General features: G+C 40.1%; 1 protein-coding gene across 1 annotated transcript in view; it reads left to right on the top strand.

Annotated features, from left to right (window-relative positions):
- LOC122791337 overlaps positions 1 to 21,616 on the top strand; it is an 848,919-nt gene that overhangs the window by 734,792 nt on the left and 92,511 nt on the right. The window lies entirely within an intron of this gene.

The following is a 21,616-nucleotide window of genomic DNA, read 5'->3' as shown; positions in this document are numbered from 1 at the left end:
GTGTGTGTGTGTGTGTGTGTGTGTGTGTGTGTGTGTGTGTGTATGGATTCACTTTAGAACAGTGAAATTCAAAACATTGAGACCAAAATCTTGAAAATTGAAAACATTGAAAACACATAGGAAATCAGCATGTACTATATTCCAGCACAGCTACACACAGAAACAAATAAAAAACAAACCATATTACACTTCTTCAACTATAAGCAGGGGGGAAAGCCCCCCTGCAACCCCCACACCCCTGCTACTTAAATATATCACCTCCGAGATCCCACTACGCTACACTGATGTCTTATGTTGTAGTATAGCAAGTAAGAATGGAACATGACTGAGGTTCCCTATGAAACTCTGGTAAGTATCACAGAGATATATAGCAATGTGTAAAGTTTTAACAGTGAAGTAGTGTTTCAAAGAGAAGGTTGAGGATAGTTTTTTTACAATTTAAACAGGCAGTCATGAAGCGCGGAATGGTATGTTTGCTGTTTTGTTCCGTGTAGAGCGATCTCTGCATTGATATATTTAAGTAGTTGGGGTGTTTGGGGGGGCGCAGTGCTGCACATGGGGAGGTGCAGGAGGGCTTGCCCCCCTGCTTATAATTGGAGAAGTATAATATGGTTTGTTTTTTATTTGTTTCTGTATGTAGTTGTGCTATCATATATTAAATGTAGGTTTTCTATATATTTCCAATGTTATGGGATTCAGTATTATGGGATTCAATGTTTTGAGTTTTCAGTGTTTTGAATTTTCAAGCTGTTGGTCTCAATGTGTTGAATTTCAATGTTATGGGCTTTCAATGTTATAAAGTGAATCCGTGTGTGTGTGTGTGTGTGTGTGTGTGTGTGTGTGTGTGTGTGTGTGTGTGTGTGTGTGTGTGTATATATATATATATATATATACACACACACACACACACACACACACACACACACACACACACACACACACACACACACACACACACACAAACTTGTAGTTTTCTTGCAAATCAGTGAGGACTGAATTCACTAAATAATGACAACCATTTAAGTTTCAGACTTCATTTCTTTCAGAAAATGTATGATAACAAAACCTTTTATTCTAGCAACTTTCTAAGTTTATACAAGCAATATTTAAAATGCGTCCTTATTTTGGGCCTTTGTCCCCATGTGTGTGGTGTTTCTGACTTCTTGTGGAATTATTTTCCAGTACATCGGAGCTAATTTGGAAAATGCTTTTTCAGCTGTGGCCAAAATGTATGGGAAGGAGACCATCTACTGCGCCCAGCAGAGAATAAGAGAGACACCAAAATTAAAGCAGTTCATCTAAAGGAGAGCAATAACTATCAATTAGGAGCCTATAGGTAAGGGTACTGAGAAGAAAAGAGGCCCTGTTATGAACGGGAAGCCATTTAGATTTATCAATAGTAAAACTGTGGTGCTCTGCGTAAGGACTAAGGTACACACACCTGAGCATTTTAATTTCAGTTGTCTGTAGTATAGGCAGGTTTTGGACAGACTGGAGGACAACAACTGGAATTAAGTACTCAAGAGTGGATAGTAAGATCTCAGTAGCAACGGCTTGTCTAACTTTAGGTTAGCTACCCAGTTGTCTACTTTAAACTGGGCAAAAACCTTCTGACTCCATTGCTCCACCTGTAAGATGAAGGACAGAGTTGGATCCAAAATGGGGTCAAGATATTTTTGCTGTATTACTGTTGGAATTATATTGTTTTCAGGGCTAAAAATGTGGATAGGTTGCATCCATGTAATCCTCTTAGATGTACCAAATAACATAAGGGTGGACCTTTCGGTGTTTATTGAAAGCCTGTTGGTCAAGATGCCATTCTACAGTAGTTTATTATAAACTTGGAGAGTGACAGTGCTGTCACATTATGGGAAAAGGCTGTCTTTGTGATAATGTCATGTGTGTAAAGGGTACAATTCAGGTTGGGAAGGTCCCAAGGAAGGTGATTAATGCACAAGGAGAATATGAGTGGCCCCAAAATGGAACCCTGAGGTGCACCCATGTTAAGGATTCATTGTGAAAAATGTATTATTAAGATAATTCTCAAACCATGTGCAAACATCACTGAAAAATCTATACTTAGTTTCATTAATACTAGGGAATGATCAACACACTCAGAGGTCCACTTGAGCAGAAGCATAACTAGTTCAACCAGTGCCCTCGGCTGGTATTGTGAACCCCACCTCCTCACTCTTTAAGTGAAGAGCAAAAAAAAAATTCACTGTAATAACCAAATAAGCAATTGGCTTATTACAGTTAGATCTACTCCCCTCTCCACAGTTCGTCCATTGAAGAGCAAAAAAAAAAAAAAAAAAAAATGGATGTTCCTTTTACTGGCAACACTATCCAGCTAGATGCACAACACACCCCCTCCCTCCTGCCCCAGCCATTCAGGTCCCATTTCTGTGCCCTCCCTCCCCAATCCTCCCTCTACAAATGCAACAAACAGTTGCTACAGTTCCCTGTCTGCACGGAGCGCTTATGCTTTAGTTAAAAGAAACACATTTCTCTTTTTAAACAGTAGCAAACAGGCTCTACAGTTTATACCCTGACTGCACAGAGCACTATAGCACTCAGGTTTTAGTTAAGACAAAAAATTTTTTTTTACTTTGAAATTGCAGAAAACTGCTTGCTATAATGTAGCAATCAGTTGCTGCAGTTTAGACCACACATAGAGAGCTACAGCACTCAGGTTTGACAGCAAATGCAATACTGGCTTTTAAAACCTGGTATTGCATTAATGAAAGATCAGGCTCAGCTAGTGGTGCCCCCCAACACTTTGCACCTGGGGGAGTTTCCCCTCTCACCCCACCCTAGCTACTCTACTACATTTAAGGTCATTGATTAATGCTTCAGTTAGCCATCCTATCTCAGTGTTTGTATAAATATCATTAGTAAGTGAGAGAATGGTTGTAGCCGTACTATAGTTGGGCCTAAAGTCATGTTACTTGTGTGATGAGAATATCATACTGAGTCAGAACGTCTAACATCTGCTCATAAATTATTTTTTTCCAGGATTCTAGCAAAATTATCCAAGTTGGCTATAGGCCTGTAGTCCACACGGCCTGTTGGAAGGGCTGTTTGGAAGAGGAACAATGGTTTCTAAGTGAAATAGACTGAGAACATTTTGTGTTCAATGAAAGAATGTAGATTAAGTTCAATGGAGCATAAACTAGTTGTCTTCTGCAATAGAGAATCATTTGATGAGTAGTGCAAAATAAACCACTAATCTGAGGTTTTATTTTGCTAAGGTGCTCCTTTACCTGTTACCTAGTAATGGCTTTGAAACGGAATTGTAGGTTTTCAAGACAGTGGTGTCATAGAAGTGATGGAGGTATGTTTTTTTTTAATTTGTTGTGATGAGGTTTGGGATTGTTAATTACACTGTGCTTAATCTCATTTATTGTTTCACATATAACTTCTCATGTGTTCTGTTAGAAATGTTATATGTCTCGTGCTAATCCAGAACAGTCTCTGGGTTGCCTAAGGAAGTTGTTTGTAGGCTCCTGTAACAGTCAGATTTTTGCCTTGGTAAAAGCAATTCTAGCTTGTTTGATTGCTGTCTTATTTCTTTGTAATGAAAAAGTTAATTTATATTGTATGGATTCAAAGATTCATAGGTTCATATGTAAGTACTAGATAATTGATCCACAGACCATTACAAGCCTAGCCAATAACCCATATTCAAAATTTTCCTCTGGCCTCAGGGAGGGCAAGACAAGATATATCAGGGTATAATTTGAAGCTGTCCATTCAATTATCTAGGTTTAACTTGAGGGTGGCAAGATTTCTACTTTGCTTGACATGTAGTGGACATTTGTTCCAGAGGTGGTGGATACGTTTAGATATGAATCTATTACTCCAAACTGCCCTATGTGTTTGTCAATGACAGTTTATTTATTTATTTTACATTTGTTTACCAGGAAAGTCTGACTGGGATAAGACCCTTTTTCAGCGGAGGCCCAGGGAGCAAAGCTCTGTATACAGAGATTATAAAAAATTTATACAAAATATTATACAAGAAACTATACAAAAAAATATACAAGACTTACAGCACACCAGAAATTGCATTCTATGCTATTACGGCTGATATTTGTGTTATACAATCATCTGATATAATTCCTTATTGTAGTGTAGACATCATAGTTTCTCAAAGTAAGCTGAGGAAGGGTTTGTAGGAGGGAAATTGGATAGAAAAAGATGAGGTTAGAGATTGTCTAGACATGAGAGAGAGCATAGATTATGAGGTGGTCAGGGAAGAAGAAAAAGTATGACCCGAAGCTATTAAAACTAGTTAGCCTGGTGTAGTACAGGAACAAAGTCAGCTGTCATTAACATAATTTTTCAGAATCTTTTGGAATTGGTTGGTATTTGTATTGGTTCTGATGCTATGAGTTAGTGAATTCCACATTGTTGCTACATAATGAGAAAATAGTGAGTCCCCTGCCGTATTAGTGGATTTGGACATGAGTAGTAGAGAATTACTTGTTGAGCAAAGACTTCAATTTGTGGTATGGGGCTGGAGAATATTTAGAACCGCAGTTTTTTTTTCAGGTTGATATACTACTTTGTGTGCTAAGGTTAACTGGCTATAGGATAGAAGTTGAGGGAGTTCTAACCCAGGAGAGTTTCTTTAAGGAGTGACAGTGGTGAATATGATGTGGCAGTCAGTCGCAAATTTAGCTATTTTATTGTAGCATGTTTCAATTCAAGTTCAGGAATCATAGAAAAACTCACTAAGTTAGGCATCAACCCCTATATCACTAGGTGGGTTGAAAACTGGCTCACAGATAAAACTCACAGTGTGAAAGTAGCTGACTCCAAGTCAGACTGCCGACCAGTCACGAGTGGAGTCCCACAGGGATCATCCTGGGTCCTCTCCTGTTTGGTATCTACTTCTCAGAAGTCCAGGCCAATATGAAGGGGCTCTGGCTGACAAAGTTCACAGACAATTGCAAGTTGGGAGCCATTATTAACTCCACAAGTGATGTTGACATCCTACAGAAAGGCCTTACTGAGACCAATGACTGGTGTCAGAACCATGGCCTTAAGCTCAATGCTAAAAAATTTGTCATCATCCCCTTTGGGAAAAAAACAGTTCCCATGAACTACCACACTGATAGTAGTCCAGTGAACACAGAAGGTGTTATAAGAGATCTGGGAACACAAGTTGGCAGCACCTCTCTTTTGACCACCATACTGCCACTGTGGTCAGAAAGTTCTTCTATGTGGCACATCCCATTACTAAGGGTTTTGCATCCAGGAAGAAAGAGGTCATTGTCTCCCTCTACTCTTCCCTCATTAGGCCAATCATCGAGTACAATGCCCCATCTGGCATGTCCCTCTCTAGACACCTGCAACAACTGGAGAGGCCACAAAAGTACCTCACAAAGAGGATCCTAGGCCTTAAACACTTGTCCTATATGGACAGACTCAAAAAACTCCAACTATTCTCTGTCTCATATCACCTACTTAGAGGCAATCTCTGCTTGACTTATAAAGCCATGTCTGACCCAGCTCTGTTAGAAATGTTACATGTAAAGAAATCCCAATCCCTCCACACTACATGCTTCAGAGACCTCAACCTCATTACCACAATCAACAGAATGTGCTGGAGGGACAGGTTCATAACCCAGAGACTGCCCATGCTATGGAATAGACTTCCCATACATGTCAAACAGAGCACCTCACTCGCCCTCTTCAAGAGAAATCTTGATGAGTGGATGGGAAATAGAAAATTCACCCTGGGGATCACTCCAGTGGCTCTACTTGACAGAAGCACTGGAAACTAAGGTCGGGTGGCGTGATCCCAGGGTAATCCTATGGGCTAGGCTTGTAAAGGCTCCAAGGCCATTAGCCTAGTACACACCTATGAAGCTATAAACCAATTAATTAAATTGGTCTTTTTAAGGTTGATGAGAATTGGGGAAGCATACAGAAGTGTTGATAGAAGATGGGTTCTAGCAATGGCAACCCTAGCGGTGTTAGTTAGATACTTTTTATTTCTGTAAAGAGTACCCATTTTTGTAAACTTTCTTAATTTTGCTATATGTAGGTCAAATTTTAGGTTGTTATCTATTATACATAGTAGTTTTGTTTGTGAATCAGCATTCATTTTAGTATTATTCCTAGCTGTAATGTAGAAGGTATTGGGGGGGGGGTCTTGTGGGTTGAAAGATCATGAGTTTTGTTTTACTGGGGTTGAGTTTGAGCTGATGGTTAGAGAGCCATAGCTTGGTGTCTGAGAATGATTTTTGGGTTATATCATGGAGGTGTTGCAGGTTATTAGCAGCACATATTGTATAGTTGAAGCCAGTGGGGTAGCACTATGGAGGTTGTTTGTAAAAATAGTGAAAGAGTAGCAGCCCAAGAATTGAGCCTTGAGGTACTTCTACTGTGACAGGAAGGGGGTGATAGGACATTAAGCCATTTTACAGATTGTTGATGGTCCTGTAGATATCTTCAGAACCACTGAAGTGCAGAGGGACTGAGGTTCAGTTTGGAGAGTGTATTTAATAGTTTGGGGTGGGAGACCATATCAGAGGCCTTGGACATGTCTAGAAATACAGCAGAGACTATTTTACCATTGTTTCTGAGTTGGTTGGTGGCATTGGTGAACCTGAGGAGTACAGTCGTGGTACTATGATGGGGCCTAAAACCATGTTGACATGTTGATAGCATGTTGTTGTAGGTAAGATAATGAATCAGTTGAGAGTGGATACATCTTTCAAGTTTAGATAGTGGAGAGAAGAGTGATTGGTCTGTAGTTGATCAGCTCTGTGGAATTTCACCTTTGTGTAAGGGGATAATGTGTGCGATTTTTCATATTGCTGGGGCATGTTGTTCTGCTATGGACCTGTTAATAAGGATTGACACTGGATAAGATATGGCTTCAGCTGCTAATTTTAAATATTCAGCTGGTAACTTGTCAGCTGCTATTGAAGAGGGTTTGAGTTTTTGAGTAGTTTCTTAATGAAAGCTGTGGGAACAGGCTAAAAGGAGAAGGAGTTCTAGTTAATATTTAGAGATTTGAAGGCAAGTGATGGTTCTGTGGAATTACTTTTAATTAGAGATAGTACACTTTCACTGAAGTACTTATTGAATTCTTCCACAATGGTGGTAGGAGAGTGGTAAGTTGGGGAAAGGGGTAGTGGAATGTCGTGGGTGAAGAAAGGCATTTATGGTATTCCATCATTTTAGGGGGTTATGCTGGTGTTTATGTTGCAGGTTATAGTGGAAGTTCTTTTTATCTAGATTGATTTGGTGTTTAGCCTTGTTTCTAATTTGCTGGAATGTGATGCAGTTGATTTGGGTTTTACAAGTGAGCCATATTTACCAAGCTTTGTCTCTTTTCTTAAGGAGCATTCTGGTGTCATTAATTAGCCATGGTGTGTATGTGGCTTTAATACGAATTGACCTGGGGGGGGGGGGGGCAAGTTTGTTTAGAATTTCAAGGAAGGTACTGTTGAAATAATCTAGAGGCATATTTTTTAGTAGAGACCAGTTACGTTTTTTTAGGGTATTGGTTAGGTCCTGGGGTTAAAGTTTTTTTTTTACTGCGGATTTCGCACAAGGTGGTGAGCTTGACAGTACTGATGTTTTTTTTTCTCAGTAGATAGGTTGGCATATACATGGCTACTAAGGCTATCAGGTACGCATCCACTAATCTGATAATTCTGAGGTTTGTTAGTGTCCAATCCAGTACAGATTGACAGTTGGAGTTTTTATCTATCTGTGTAAGAGCTTGAATGAGTTGTGTGAAGCCATAGACGTTGATGTGATTGCTAGGGTTATGTGAATTACAAGTTGTCCAGTCTATGTTAAAGTCACCCATAATTACAGTTTCTTGGGCTATGGAATCTGATACAGACTGGATGATGTGCTCTATAGTGGAAATGCTATTTCCAGGTGGGATATAGGTAGCTATAATGCATATGAATTTGTTTTGGTTAAGCTGAAGTTTAGTAGGTAGGATTTCTATGTTTTTGAGGTTATCTATTTTAAGGCATTGTGGTAAAAGTGTGAGACTGCTCTTAAATAACATGGCTACCCCTCCACCTATTTTTACCTTCCTGTCTGCTATAATAATGTTGTAACAAGGTGGTCTAATTTCATTGTCAGTAATGTGTGCTTTTAACCAGGTTTCCATTAAAACAGCAATATCAGGGTTATTATGTGATAGGGTGGCATGTAATTCATGAACTTTGTTGACTATGCTTCACAGGTTTAGATTTAGGATTAGTATTTCGGAGCCTTTTCTTGATAGATTGGTTATATCTTGTATTTGAGGGGGTAGTGAGGAGGTATTCTGGGGGCCTGGGTTTGGATGAATGTCTCTACTTATAATAAGTTTGGTAGCTATGGTTACTACTGTCTGGACGAATGCTGATATATGCTTATAAAACATAAAGGGGGTATTTTTTGGGGTTTGGTTTAATATGGTGTAGTCTGTATGGAGTTCTGTTATATTTAAGATGGATGGAGATATTAAGATGGAGTAGTCAATTAGGTGTGGAGAAAAGGTAGATGTAGTTTTGTGAAAAGAGACTATTTGTGAATGGTAGTTTAAGTGAGCAGCAGTTGTTAGCAGAATTAGTAATACACAATGTATTGATAGCATTTTGTAATGGTTAAAGGTTAACATATGTGTGGCAATGGATGGTGTTAAGGTTAGTGTGGAAATGTGAGCTATTGTATACTTGGAAATTGTATAGGTGGTGATTGGTAGATAAGTGTGAGTGGGAGTGGTTAGATTTAGAATAAATTCGAGTGATTGTGGGGACGGGAGGGAATGGGGGCAGGGTAAGGGAGTTTACTTCCTTTAACTGGGAATTTGTGGTGTTATTTTGTTCTGTGAAGGACTAGGAAGTTAAACAGGGTCTGATCTTTCATGGCTTGAAAGACTAGACACAGATACCCATGGAGTCTAGAAGAGATTGAGTACAGTGAAATGGTTGCCAATCTGTCCTGATAACTAACATTTTTGAGGTCACTGTTCTTTTCAGTTGTGAATCTATGAAGTCTCCCAAGTCAAATGATATATTTGTCAAACACATGCCAAAGGGGGCATTATGTTCAATAATGGGTCTCAAAGGCAAATCTTTGCATGGCAAGACAGAGCAAAAGAGGATCAAAGATGAAATAGAAGAGTGGAACAGTAAGAGGGAGTCAAGGCAAGAGAAAAAAAAATGGGAATGAGCCACAGTTTGCATATTGTACTTAGGAAAGGGACAACAGGAAGCACAAACTCACTGTACTAAACCCTGTGAAGCTATACAATGCTTTTAGAGGCATTTAAATTTGTCCAAGTAGTACACCAGATGTACACATTGTGGTATATTTTTTGAAATCATGAAGCACCCTTGTAGGGTGCTGCACTGTCCTCCAACAAGAAGACATGCAGCAGCACAAAGGGCTGGCCCCACTGCTATGCGTAATGCTAATGAGGAATTCCAGGGAGACAAGCATATACCAATCAGCCATGTGCTCTCCCTATGGAATAGCAGCCATGAAGCCATCTACAAAGCTGAGCAATTTGAGAAAGCACATGGCCGTGTACATCAGCATAGCCATGTTGTGTACTGGTAAAAGGCTGTGTTCAGCTATGAACATTAATTAACATGGTCAGGGGAACTACTAGACAGTAGACACAAGGGTTGACTGCACAAGTGCCATAAAGGTACCACCATGAAAATAGGGATTGAGGGAAAGGAGGAATCACAGGACACCAGGGAGAATAATGTTTAAAAGTGCCTTATCGGCACCACAGTTACTAAGGGAACCAGGTAGGGAGGGTACACACTCTCCCATACTAGCACCAACATTACTACTGATATGGAACGGATACATTGGCCACCAGGGAATAGTGCCCTAAAGGCACAAAACAACATGACAGGGATGGGGGGCACTGGACACAACTCTTGAGTACCGTAATGGCACCAACTGTGTCATGGGAATCAGAGATGGGGGGGAAACATTAGATCACTAGGAAATATATTGATGTGATGGCATTAACATTACCACAGGCATCGAAGGATGGGGGGAAGCACTGGACACCAGGGATGAGTCTCTAAAATGCCATAATTGCACCATGACAGTATGAATGGGGGCATACACAAGACCACCAGGGAATTCCACTTAAAGTGCCCTAAGGCACATACAGCATGATGGGGATTGCGGGGAATAAACCACCTGACAACGGGGCTTATAGTCTTAAGTGCTGTAATGGCACCAATGGTAGTACGAGGATGGGGACATACACTAGACCACCAGGGCTACACTTTAAAGTGCCATAATGACACTGACATCATAATGAGGATCAGAGAGTATGGGGATATGCTAGACCAACAGGGCCTAAGTCATACATGCCATAATGGCATTGAAGTCTTATCAGTGTGGAGGGGACCATGGGAGGGTAAGGACAGGTACAGGGACTGTAGTCAGTGTATGTATGTATGTATGTATGTATGTGTGTGTGTGTGTGTGTGTGTGTGTGTGTGTGTGTGTGTGTGTGTGTGTGTGTGTGTGTGCGTGCGTACATGTTTGTGCTTGTGTACGTGTGTGTGAGACAATGATGACTGCAGCGGGATTCCACTGCCTAAACAAGCAGCAAGGTACTACTGTGATGTGCAGATCAGTCACGATCTGCATGTTGTGGTAGTGCCTGTGATTCAGGAAACATGCAAATTAGCTAATAATGAAATCCAACCTTATCAGGAGTAACGTGTTCCTGAATTGCAAATGAGCAGATTGCACTGAAAGGGCCTTTCTAGCATGAGCTATACATCACTCTAGGGCTTTTAATGAATTTGTGGATATGTCTATTAATTCAGCAAACTGTGTACAATAAACAGCAGCTGTAAGATATCCGTTAGTAAAATAACGTGTGTTACTACAACTAGTATAAAAGCAGCTGAATATCAGATGCAATCAAGCAATGAATATATATATATATATATATATATATATATATATATATATATATATATACACACACACACACACACACACACACACACACACACACACACACACACACACTATGGCAACCATCTAAATACAGAGTGGCAGGACTATTTTTTACAATTCTACTCTCTCATCTCCACCTCATCAACAGTATCTATAATTTCAGCAACTGTTGGTTTAGTTTTATATTTCTTCTTCTTCCTAGTTATTAGAGTTATTGCTATTTTCAGTTACTGTTGTAACTAAATCCACTAATGCCTGTTTATTTTTTCAGGTCTATTAATTTTTCATATCCTTGAAGTAATAATGACTTCATAATCATCACTGACTTACCTACCAATATTTCCAGTAGCCTCTGCAGTTGTAGTCTGTATGTACTGAAAGTCTGGCAGGACCAAAAGATGAGCTCCGTGCCCTGTAAGACTCTGTATGACAGCACATCCTATTGGATTTGCCAGATAGCCTTGCTGGGCTGTAAAAACATTTCATAACCACTCCCAGGCAAAGGTTCTAAATTTCCAAAAAATACTGACCCATACGTCTCACTAGTCTTACATGGAAAGAATGATCATGGAAATGATCAATAAAGATATAGAAAACCTCCAGACATTGGACCCAACCCAGTTTGGTTTCCTCAAGAGCAGGTCATGCCTACTCAACCTGGTGAACTTCTTTGAGAAGGTCATCAAAGCAATGCATGAGGCAAAATGGATCTGACTGCCTAATTTGACCTGGCCAAGGCATTTGACAAAATACCCCAGTCGGGCATTGTTGACAAACTCAAGAGGTTACATAGAAACCCGTATGTCACCCGGTGGGTAGCCAACTAGCTCACAGATAGGACCCAAGTAGTTAAATTTGGGGAGTCCACCTCTACAAAAAGGCCAGTCAGAAGTGAAGTCCCACAGGGATCAGTCTTTGGACCACTCTGTTTTGGCATTTACTTCTCTGAAGTCAAGGCCAATGTCAGTGGTTTCTGAATGACTAAAGTTGCAGATAATTGCAAATTCGGAGCTGTCATTGAATCCCACACTGACACAAATGTTTTCCAGGAAGGGCTGACACAGACAAATAACTGGTGTCAGAGCCATGGACTAAAACAAAATGCCAGGAAATGTATAACTGTATCCTTTGGGAAGTCATCCACCTCTGGTAACTATCATATTGACAATACACCCCTTAGAGCTGACCCAGTAGTGAGGGAATTAGGGGCACACATAGACAGTAATCTAGCCTTTGACCATCATGTTAATAGTGAAGAAATCATTTTATGTTGCACAACTTATAAACAAAGGTATGGCATCTAGGTCCAAAGAAGTCATTGTTCCACTGTGTTCAGCATTCATCAGACCTATCATTGAGGGCAGTGTCCCCTTTGGTATGTACTAACCAGGCATATCCAACAAATGGAATGTCCACAGAGGTTCCTCACTAAAAGAATACAGGGCATAAGTAAAATATCCTATGCAGACCACCTGCATACACGGCATTGGCAGACCCCACTCTGATGGACCTCCTTTATATCAACAAAACAAACAACACCAGAATTAGCCATTCTAAAGACTTAAACCTTGCCTGTGATATAAATAGGACTTGCTGGAGAGACAGGTATGCATCTGGAACAGGTTCCCCATCCATGTGAAGCAGCAGAGTTCCTCCCTAATCCAATTCAAGTGCAACTTGGACAATTGGATAGGGAACAGGAAATTCATCCATGGCGTGGCACCTATGTCTCTAATGGACACAGACGACCTGTAAATGGTTCATCTCCCAGGACCCAACTAGTAAATTTTGCACCTCCCAAGCCCCTGATTACATTTATCAAGGGTACCAGAACTTGTCAGAGACTTGAGATGCATGGCTAGGCTTACAAAGGCCCTTGTGGTCATTAGATTTGTAAACACCTATGAACCAGTGTCTCCTTCTGTCACCTCATTAAACTTAGAACTCTTGCAGTACTCAACAGCCCTTCAAATTCCAAACTAAAAACTAAGACAACCTTCTGCCTATTTTAGTTCCAAGAACCCCACACTTCACCATACCCTTCTCAGAGCTACACCCCCCTCATTCTCTTGGGTTGCCAAGATTACTGTATCCAATAGTCAAGAGCATATTAGTCCATAGTTTCATTTTCTTGACATTCAGTTTCAGTTCTTTAACATGCTTTAAGACCTATGTGGCATATTTCAACAAAAATGGGAACTAATCTTCCTTCCTATAATACATCCAAAAAGAATGTCACTCAGACTGTTCCTTTTTGTCCCCCCCACACACACACACACACAAACACACTTAAAACAGTCATCTATTTTCATTTAGCTTGACAGACTTTGTCTATGGTCAAGATACTTTTTCATCTTAACCATAATGTGTTACAGATATAGATCTGGTACTTCCATTACATTCCCAACCACCACATTTTCCCAGGATAGTCTAGGTTTTCCATAAACCCTTATACAATCTTTCATCATATTTTTAAATGACCCCTGGAAGAAAAATGCAGTATCTGCTAGGAAAGACTAGAATGTATAAAGTACCACAGGTAACACAAAGCAATTCACTGCCCGTATTCCCTGGACAAACTCTAGTTCTACTATTCCCATGTCTTAAAGTCAGAAGTAATTAACTCCTCTTAAATTTTATTCACTGAATCCTGCATTTAGATTCTCAGACAAACTTCCAATGATTTAATATGCAAAGCTTCCTACAGAAACCAATATCCATGTCTCAGCCTCCACATTTGTGCATGACCTACTGCTACTGCTCTGGTCTTACTTTTGTTAATCTTATAACCTGAAAAAGTACCACCAAACTTCTCCCAATATAGAAAAAGAAGATTCAGATTGCTAAATATGTACATATCTATATTTTCATTACAAAATTAATACTGCAGTGACAGTTCTGTCTAGGTACATTGTTAAAGCTGTATAAGAATCCTTTTGTTTGTGTATAATTTTATATGTAAATGTCTCCCTAGTAAATTCTTGCTGTACAAACATGGATTCAAACTAAATACTAAAAAGTGTAGTATCATCACTTTTGGTAGGCACCCCTTCCCCAGATCATACTGTATAAATAACATGCCAGCACAAATTGAAAATATAGTTAGGGACCTAGGTAACTGAGCTGACAGCTCCCCTCTCTTTTGACCATTATGTGACAATGGTTGTCAGTAAATCCTTACATATAGCCCAGCTAACTGCCAAATGAATATCATCAAGGTCTAAATAGATAATCACTCCCTTATAGCTAGCATGATCAGGCCAGTCATCAAATACATTGCCCACTAGTATAGCTAGGTCAGGGTAAGGAAGCAGCCACCCAATATGGAAGGTTTTGGGGGCACTATTAAGAAATTCCGACTGATTGGTAGTGCAGTATTCATTTATGTACCTGACTTCTAAAAGTTGGCATAGAAATTAATTTTGATACTACTTATGTGGTCAAGACTGCACAACTTAAGCACTAGCACTATTTGTGTGTGAAAAAAGTTGTAAAGCATTATTTTTTGCTTGCTCCTCAACTTGGGGGAACAGTACCAAGCATTAGATAACCCAGCCATGGCTCTGGCCTTTGGGGTGTATCTCAATAAACTTATCAGTCAGACTTCCACAATGGCTGCACATTGATCAACAGATTAATTTCAGCTCTGCCAGTGTAAAAAAGAAACCGAGAAATAAGAGCTAGTAATTTCGCCAGCTTGAGGAAAATTCAGATACTGGCTGGTATATACACTGCCAGGATGACAGCAAAGAAGAAATTTGGGGAACCTAAAAGAAAATCAACTAGAAAAGGTCAAGAGAAAGCACTGACTGGGAAGAATCCTGCAGTGGTTCAACATAAAAAAGGTCTAGGTTCATAGGGTTTCTAGGCTAATAGCCTTAGGACTTTACAAGCCTAGCTGTGTAAAAACCTGAGTACCCTTATTGTCCATAGTTAGATGGTCGTTGTTAGCAGAGCAATTCTGTGATTATCACTGACTGCCATGTCCATGAGGGACATAGGTGCCACCCCCAGGATGAATATATTGTCACCCATCCAGTTGTGAAGGTTATACTTGAATATGGTCACTGAGGGCCTCTGCTTCACATGGAGTGGGAACTTATTCCAGGGAAGTGGCAATTGCTTGGAGCTATATCTGTCTCGCCAAGTTCTGTTAATGTCACAGACTAGGTTGAGATCCCTGGAGTGAGTTATTCCTGTCCCATTTGATTTATAAATGTGCATTTCCATTACAGTGGGGTCTGAGACTGCTCTGCATGCTAGGCACAGATTGCCTCTCAGCAGCCTGTATGATACAGAGTACAGTGACAGGGCTTTCAGTCTTTCCAAGTATGTCATGTTTTGGAGGCCCTGGATTCTCTTGGTAAGAAACCTCTGTGGCCTCTCCACTTGCTGCAGGTGTCTGGTGAAGTACATGAAAAAGGGAGCATTGTACTCAATTAATGGTCTAATAAGGGTCAAGTACAGCCCAGCTATAACCTCGCTGGTCTTGGATGCGATGTCCTTATTTATGAGAAGCACAATGTAGAGTGCTTTTCTTACCACTATGGACACATTGTGATTGACATTTAGATTGCTTTCAACCTGTGTTCCAAAGTCTCACATCACTATGCTTGAGTTTAGAAGGGTACTATATATGTCATAATTACCAGGGGCTACGTCTTTGGCAAAGGGAATAATGAGGCATTTTTTGCATTAAGTTTTAGTCTGTGATTTTGGCACCAATCATTTGTCTGCATCAGCCCTTTCTGTAATATGTTAACATTATTGGGGGACTCTATGATTGTGCCAAGTTTACAGTCATCTGCAAATTTGGTAAGCAACAGGCCATCTACCTTTGCCTGGACTTCAGAGAAATAGATTCCAAACAGTAGAGGGCCCAGCACAGATCTTTGTGGTATTCCACTAGTAGCAGGTCTACTGGTGGATGTGGACTCCCAGACATTGACAGTGTGCATTCTGTCAGTGAGCCAGTTGGCTACACATCTAGTAATGTATGGGTTAATCCTCAGCTGGGAGAGTTTCTCTATGATACTTGAATGGGGGATTGTGTCAAAGGCCTTGACTAAATCAAGATAGGTGGTATGTACTGTTTTTCACTGATCCAGGGCTTTGGTGACATTCTCAGAGAAGTCCATCAGGTTTAATAAACAAGATCCACTCTTGATGAAACCAAACTGGGTCGAGTCAAGAGTTTGAAGGTTGCCTATGTTCTTGGGAATAAGGTCCATGATGATTCTTTCCATGGCCTTGCAGATAGACTGGTTAGGCTTATGGGTTGATAGTTTCCAGGGTTAGTTGATGGACCACCTTTGTGCAAGGGGATTACTGTTGCTGTTCTCCACACTGCCAGGACAAAGCCAGTTCTCAGTCTATAGTTAAAGAGAGTGCTGTGTGGTTCCACTAGGTCTTGTTTTAGATTGTTTAGTAAGCAGCCTGGGATGTTATCTCATCCCATATTGGCAGTGTTTTTGGCCTTGGAGAGTGCTTGTATAACCTGTTCTTTGGAGGTTTTCAGTAGAGAAGTAGTGTCAGGAATGCTTTGGGATATGCCTGATGAGGACAGGGTGGTGAAGTGATTGCCAAATCTGTCAGATAGCAGGTTGGCAATTTCCTCAGGTCCAGTGTGTGCGGTACAGTCCACTATAAGTTTGGCACACAGCTGGGCATTCCCTCTTGGGTTTCGGACATAGCTAAAGAATGCCTTATGATTGTCTTTAGATAGGGATGCTAATTTAGACTCATAGCTAGCCTTAGAGGACTTAAGATATCTGATTTGCTTTGTCAAGCTGTGTAGGATATTCTTCCTCTGTTGACTTAGTTCCCTCCTGTTCTTAGATATCAGTTTATTTCTTTTGTCTTATAACTTATTTATACTTACATTCCACCAGGGTGGCTTGTTTTTTAGAAAGACCTGGTTTTGTTCCTGTTAGGTACAGCTGAGCAATGCCTTGGTTTACTTGGCTATATAGGGCAATTGTGTATTCCTTTGCACAGGAGTCATTGTTGTCTATGTTGGCAGACGCTTTGAAACTTTTTATACCATCGCTTAGTAGGCAATAGTTTGGTTTGGGGAAATTGTTCATTTTATTTTTACTCCTGTGGGGGTGTTAGATTTGATTTTTACTTCAAACAAGACAGATTCATGGTCTGACCAGGGAGGGCAACACACAGGGGGTCAGGCAGTGAACCCCCCCAAGTTGGTGAGCACTAGGTCCAGGACATTTGAGTCCCTTGTGGGGGATGAATTAACAAAGTCCAGGAACCTCATATCGATTGTGTTTGTGCTCATGTAAGTTGCCTAATCAATGGAAGGATAGTTGAAATCTCTCATGACCAAGGTGTTTGGCTGTATGCTGAGCAACTCTAGCAAATCCAGGTAGGTGGTGTGCTTCTCCTGGTTCATGGTGCAGGACCTGTAGCTAGCGATGATGTGGGAGGGTATTCTTCCTATAGTTAATTGGACCTGGAGTAACTCAAGAGAGTCATACTGTTTCACCAGTCTCGGGGTGTATTTGGATTTAATGAAGATGGATACACCTCCACCTTTGGTTCTTTCACTCTCATTTTGGGATCTGAATGTGTGAAACGCACTGTAGCCTTGCATGGTTCGGCTGCTCTCAACAGCCTTGAACCAAGTCTCTGTGACTGCACAAATATCTGCATCTTCCAAGGTGAGAAGTGCTTCCAGAGAGCACAGTTTACTGTTTAAGCTCCTAGCATTAAGCAGCATGACCTTGAGTTTGTCTTTAGTGGATCTCTTTATGTTGGAAGTTTTGTTGTTTGGACATTGCCTAAAAAGGCACTATGGGGGAAGCAAAGATCTTTGCTAGTATCCAAAAGCCTTGCGGAGACAGGTGAAGGCCATCTCTGGCAAAGCAGCATGGACTGTTGACCATGTCTTCCCAGGCAGACAGATAATGGATACCCCTGGAATGACACCATAAGCTAAACCAATTATTGAAATCAATCATTTTTTGTCTGTACTGTGGCATCATTCTCGGTGAAGGTAGAATGCTGCTTAGGGCTAGGGACATACCTGCTTGAGTCACATAATCTGAGAGTTCTGTCATATCTGTCTTCATATAGTCCAGACAGGTACATCTCAAGTCATTCACACCAACCTGTTCTATTACACAATCATAACAGTAATTGTTGCTGAGTGACTTGAGTACATGCATGATTTGACTGATCCTGGCACCTGACAGGCAGCTGACAGTGACCTACTCCTTGTTCAACCTGGTGAGGGGGACATCTGTGTGTCTCACTATTGAGTTGCCTATAACCAGAACATTAGGTTTTGAGGTGTTTTGCGTTAGGAGCTTAATTGTTTAGATACTGATGTGTGTGTTGTTATGTGTGGTGGTGGATGTTGTTTGTGCTTGGGAAGTCTCTCGGCTTTTGGTAAGTGCTTAGTCAGTACCTGCGCATATCTGAGTTTATAGGTTCATAGGTTGGTACTGGGCTATCTGCCCGAAGGCATATATTAGCCCAGCCACGTTGTGGTATTCACGCCCTTTAGTAGTTCCCTAGACCCTTGTACTAGCAGCTAGTACCCTTGGCCCCTATCTAGTAGTGCTGTTGGTGTGATCCCCGGTGTGAACTTTATGTGTCTTGACCCTCTCTTGTGTGAGAGGGGAGGTGTGTGTGCTGACAAACTGTTGTGTGTCTTGTTTATTGTTACATGAGAGGACTGATTCAAATTTCATGGTATAGTTACATCTCTCACATACTGTATTTGTTTGCTTTAGGAGCAAATGGTTGTCAGTGTACATGAGGCAACATTGCCTTAGGATGTTCATGTCAGTTAGGTTGGCTGGAGAAATGGTGAGAAACTGACCATTCATTATGGCAGGTATATACTGTAGTGACTAGTGGGGATGGGCTAGATGGACCAGGGTTTGCTTGTGAAACTAACAACAGCAGCTATTCTGAGGAAGGCTAAGGGTGAAAGACTGTGTCAATGCCTCAGAATGCACAGCTGAGTTGCTCACTGGGTAGCAATGCACAAATGCATTGCACACAGAGAAGCAGTGGAGCTAAGAAGGGTTTTCTAGCAGATATCATGGGAAAATTGTTGTTTCTATGCATTTGCATCTATATACAGCAGTGCTAAACCCTGTTAGCTATGTGCAAACGTGGTGCTTAAATACAAGTGAAGTTAAACAGCTTTGGTGCAATAGATGGCTTCCCGTAATTTAGAGGAAAAAATAAATGAAATATACTCACAGGTGATTAAAATGAATGAAACACTGAAGGAGTATATCAACTCAAATAGCAAAAGGCTGGAAACATAGAAGAAATTTAACTTGCTATTCAGATCAACTGATAAAAATCAGAGGTTGAAATGAAGAAAAGTATGGCTGAGTATGAGACTTCTCAAGAAGAGCAGTTTCAAAAAATGGTTGAGTTAGAAGACACAGGGAAAAAACTGAGATTTTCTGCTGTACCAGAGAAATTGGAAGGAACAAACTGTATTAAATTTATGAAAGCACAGATAAGCAACTGGATTAGTATTCCACAGAAGGATTTGTTAATTGAAAGGGCACATCAGGTGTATACTTCAAACCCGGCCATCAGAAAGCAGCCAAGACCTGTATTAGTAATGATACGATCTTACAGCAGAAAGGGTTGACTGGAAACAGTAGAGTGTTTGTGGAAAATGATTATCCACTGTACACCAGGCAGAAGAGAATCAAATGTATCCAGGCAATCAGGGAATGTTGAGAAGAAGGTGTGAGATTCAAGTTGCTGTATCCAGCTGTCTTCAGAATTTTTTTTCTTGGAGGATCAAAGACATTTTTCATGCTGAAAAGACTAAGGAGAAAAAGAAAGTTGGAGTAATTATATTAATTACTAGAGGAACTCCAATAGTGAAAGAAGAGAGAAAAAAGATAATAATGGTAGATTTGTGATAGTAAGGAGATATTTGTAAGGGAGGAGGATAATGCTGGCTTGTATTTATATTCCACCAAAACTATTATTATAAAGCTTAAGAAAATTTTGGGAGAAATAATCAGCTTACAGCAGGGAATATTACTTCTGTGTAGGATTAGAACTTGATTTGTAATTATGAGGATGTATCTGGGGGACCTAGAAGGGAAGATATAACAAAAAGGTAGATCTTTGAAGAAATTTATGAAAATATTTGGTACGGAAGATGTGACTTCAGCAGTAGAAACTCAGGGAAAATTTGTTTATTTTTCCCCAAGGTACAATAACAGGGATACATTCGACAGAAATTATATTTCAAAGGAAAGTGTATTTAACTGAAAGCTTCAACACACATCCAATACCTATTTCAGAACATGAACCAATAAAAACTAAGATAAAATGCAGGGTAATGAAATCAAAATGAGACACTGGCACTTCTCCAACTACCTGTTAAAAAGAGATGATTTTAAGCAATGGGTACTGGAAATAATTCCAGAGTTATTAGGGAAGATAGAAATTCCTTCAGCAATGATAGCTAGTGAGTGGGATAAAATGAAAATGGAGTTTAAAAATAAGTTAGAACTAAAAGTGAAAGAGATATGGTTAATAAGTAAAAATAATTATTTGGAGGGAGTCTTAAAAGCTAAAGTACTGCAGAATAATGATATCTCATAGAACAAGAAAATGTGCAACCGCAGAGTGCTAAAGAGAAAATAAGGGAACAACCAAATAATACACGAGTTTAAAAAGACTACTGTTATGCAACTGCTTTTGATGATAACTCCAGAGCACAAAAATGTTTAGCACATTGATGTACGCAACAAAAAATAAAAAGGGTTGTCTGCAAACTTGGGGAACCTATAACAAGAAAAATGACTAGAGATCCCATGGAAATATCACAGATATTTAGGGCATTTTATGAAAATTTGTATAAGGCAGAGAAATGTGGAAATTAAGAAAGAGCACAAATGGAAATATTTATGGAAGACTCAATTATGCCAAGGTTAGAGGTAGATGAGGCTCAACAATTAACACTTAAGATAGGAGCAGTCTGGAGATGAGATAACAATTGTGATGTATAATCAATCTTCAGGAAAGTCTCCAGCAACACATGGTATTCTTGTGGGAGTTTGGAAGTTAAGAGGGAAGAAAGTGATAAAGATCTGGATGGTTTTGTTAAACATTATTTTAAAAGGATGGGAAACACCGGCACCTTGGAATAAAGATTGATTATGCATCACTGTTTTTATCAACTAGAGGAAACATTGTGGAGAATAATAAAGAGCTGAATAGCTGAAGCTGAAGGAAGTTTTCCTGGGAGGTGAAGGGGGCAGGATTTAACTGTGATAAGTTGGTTCTTCAAATAGAACAACATGGTTTAGAATTTGAATGGATATTTTATAGTTACACAATTAAGGCCCATTTATATAACACAATCAGAAGCTTATAAGTCAATGTGGAAAGGGATGATGATGAGGCAGGGGGAGAAATTCAAGAAATAAGGAGACAGTAGAATTTTAGATGCAGATCCTTGAGTAGAATTTTGGATGCAGATCCTAAAGGAGAATAATACCAGCCATACAGAATATTTTTTCATAGTGTAACAGAAAGTATTCAAAGAAGAAATCCAACACAAGAATGGAAAAAGAACAGTTTGCTGATAGGATTAAATGCAAGTAGGGGTACAGAGGATAGGCATGAGGTGGCTGGAATC

The sequence above is a fragment of the Protopterus annectens genome, chromosome 17.part0, assembly GCF_019279795.1.
Source record: "Protopterus annectens isolate FY-2018-M chromosome 17.part0, PAN1.0, whole genome shotgun sequence".
NCBI lineage: Eukaryota > Metazoa > Chordata > Ceratodontiformes > Protopteridae > Protopterus > Protopterus annectens.
This window is presented reverse-complemented; position numbering and strand designations above follow the sequence as displayed.